Genomic DNA, 3301 nt, shown 5'->3' with positions numbered 1-3301 from the left:
AAAACCGTCAAACACAAACCTCCCCGTTTCATCTAGATCTATGCTTCGTTTCGCGAAGAGATAGAAGGGAAAGTTGCTCACTACCACGCTACGGTGCTAGGGAACCAACTGGGAGGCGATGTTGCGAGCGGAGATTTTTACCGGATTTACTCGCGGTACCGTAATCGAACGTGAAGGTAAGGGCATCCTTCCAAACTTCTAGTTTGCATTTAGGGACTTATATGTGATTGTGTGGAAAGGAATTTGTTAGGGTTAAAGTGTTGATTTTGGGGGAAAATGAATCTAAGGCTTTATGGGTAAAATCTTAGAGTGAGGTTTTGGTTATATTGATGAATGTTTCGTGGAAAATGAATTTAAACTCATTTTTGTATGATTTTGAGTAAATGAAACTGTTGTGTTTGTGTGGTGGATCGTGTTGATTTGTGTTCGTCATATTTGACGTATTCTTAATTAATACTGATGAAATTTGTTGTGTGCATGGTTGGATTCTGTGGAGAAATGAATTGATGTGTTTTGGTGTGAGTTGTGGATTGGATCTGTTAATAGGTTTGAGTTTGTTTTGTGTGGAATTTGAAAACCATTAGAGTTAAACGAGTATTAAGAATGGGGAATCTCTTAATGTCTTGTTTACTTAATGTTTGTTTTGGAAAATCGTTTAAGTTAAATGAGTATTAAGAATGGGGAATCTCTTAATGTCTTGTTTACTTAATGTTTGTTTTGGAAAATCGTTTAAGTTAAATGAGTATTAAGAATGGGGAATCTTTTAATGTCTTGTTTACTTAATGTTTGTTTTGGAAAATCGTTTAAGTTAAAAGAGTATTAAGAATGGGGAATCTCTTAATATTTCTGTTTGCTTAATGTTTGTTGTGAAAATCGTTTAAGTTAAATGAGTATTAAAAATGGGGAATCTTTTAATATCTGCATTTGCTTAACGATTGTTGTGGATGGAGTCAGTATATGCTCATGCATTTTCATGCTTTTTGTAAATCGTGCAGACCTGTGATAGGTGGCACCTTGATAAATAGTACTTTGGCATGTGATAGGCGGTACATTTACAATTTACGTTCTTTTTAGTAAACCGTGCAGACCAGTGATAGGTGGCACTTCGGTAAACGATACGGGCCCGTGATAGGCAGTACGTTTATGGTTTACCCGTTTTAGTAAATCGTGCAGACCCGTGATAGGTGGCACCTCAGTAATTGGTACTTTGGCCTGCGATAGGCGGTACAATTATGATTTACGGCCCTTCGAGGAGGGTTTTGGTTTGGAATTCCGAGTCCATGTATTTTGGCATATACGCATTGCATTAGGGTGCTTGGCACACGAGTCGTGTTTGAATCAAGTATATGATTGAGTGGTTTGAATTGGAATTGTTGTGGTAATTGTGTTGGAATTGCTAAGTGTTATGTATTGATTATCGTGTGTGAGTGCGATGGATTGTAAAACTGTTTCGAAAACCAATTCGTCGTGGTGATTGTGTGGGCTTTGCTAAGTGTTAAGTTTTGGAGTTATGTGTGAGTGTGATTGAATTAGTTTAAGTATTTTTGGAAGAATAAGCAGGGAAATCGATTTCCCAATCGATTGGATGAGTTGCAGGAAGTTCACTATTTTAACCTAATCGATTTGCCAATCGATTGTATAAATATATCTTTCAAAATCTTTTAAGAAATCGATTTGGAAATCGATTGGCAGAGAGGCAGGAACTCAGCAAAACTGCCAAAATCGATTTGGAAATCGATTTGGCAACACAGGGACTCAGCAAAACTGACAAAATCGACTTAGAAATCGATTTGGTCATGCAGAAACTCAGCAGAACTGACCAAATCGATTTGGCAATCGATTGGCTCAGCAAAAGTCCTCATTTTGAGTTAGATAATCGATTGCTCAATTGATTTATCAATGCTTTGGTCAGTTATGTATTACTTGATGGTTGGAGAACTTCATTTTGAGTTCATTGTTAATTGGCAAGCATTATATGAACTTTTAGCATATGGAAAATCCTTTTAAGGTGCATGCTTAGTTGAAAGGTTATTTTGTGCATTTAAAACTTAAATGTTATGTGTTATCTGTTAATTTCGGTTGGTGACCCTTTACAATTATTGTGGAAATCTGGGCTTTGCCCTCAGATGAGAGTCAGGACGATCCTACCGGTTCGTACCCTACGGACGGGAATGGAGATGGGAACGCGTGATTGCAGTTACATTAGGAGGATCTCACGGGGCGCGTGGAGATACTCAGGGTGTATAGCTTTTTGGTAGGATGATCAGATTAGGATGATGTATAGGAACTAGGTGTCCTTCTTTTTGGATTGGAGTATTTTTTTTATTATGATGGGGTCCATGTACCACTCTTTGAAGTGTAAATACTTTGGATTCGTATTTCAAAAACTATTCCGCTGCTTGTAAATTATGTTGACTTATTTGTCGTTGTGTTATGACTTCAATATTTATCCAAAAATATTTTCTTCTTTATTTCTCTGTTTTTATGAATTTGTTTTGAAAAAAAAACATACCCTCGCATTGAAAATCGGGGTGTTACATGGTGGTATCAGAGCTTTGGTTTGGTTTTCTTTGGGGGGTGTGGAGCCTTGGTTATAGATTGTAGGTCAACCTGTAAGTTGGGAGTTATTATCTGATCATGCGTCGGTTTAGGTGGGTTGAGTTGTCAGGTCCGCAATAATTATTATGTGTCGATGTGGTCGGAAGCTAGTTTTGGAATTATTTGAAGTAGTGTTAAAACTCTACTTGATGATGGTTCTTATAGGAAACCATGCCGCCCAGAAGGAATGACGCTCCGAGAGCCAACGCTAGGAATGACCAAATGGCGGAGGCTATGAACAACATGGCTGCTTCTGTCGCTGCACAGACCGCTGCCAAGACTCAACGGGATCTTGAAAAGAGGGGAAGAGAGATCCGTGCTGCAGAATCAAGAGGGTTGGAAGACTTCCGTCGTTACAATCCTCCTAAGTTCAAGGGGGATGAGGGTTCAGAGAAGGCGGATCAATGGATCCAAGAAGTGGAGAAAATCTTTGATATGATTAACTGCCAGGCTGGAGTGAAGGTCAGCTATGCCACGTATATGTTGCTAGGGGATGCTGAATACTGGTGGAGGAGTGCAAGGTTGTTGATGGGAGCGGAGGTGAATTGGGAATCATTCAAAAGGAAGTTTTTAGACAAATACTTCCCGATGAGTACCACGACTAAACTGGGTGATGATTTCCTGAAACTGCATCAGGGGAACATGACCGTGGGCGAATATGCTGCTAAGTTTGAATCGCTATCGAGACATTTCAGGTTTTTCC

Source organism: Cicer arietinum, chromosome 7 (genome assembly GCF_000331145.2).
Source record: "Cicer arietinum cultivar CDC Frontier isolate Library 1 chromosome 7, Cicar.CDCFrontier_v2.0, whole genome shotgun sequence".
Classification (NCBI taxonomy): domain Eukaryota; kingdom Viridiplantae; phylum Streptophyta; class Magnoliopsida; order Fabales; family Fabaceae; genus Cicer; species Cicer arietinum.
The sequence above is the reverse complement of the archived record's forward strand: the minus strand, read 5'-3'. Positions refer to the sequence as shown.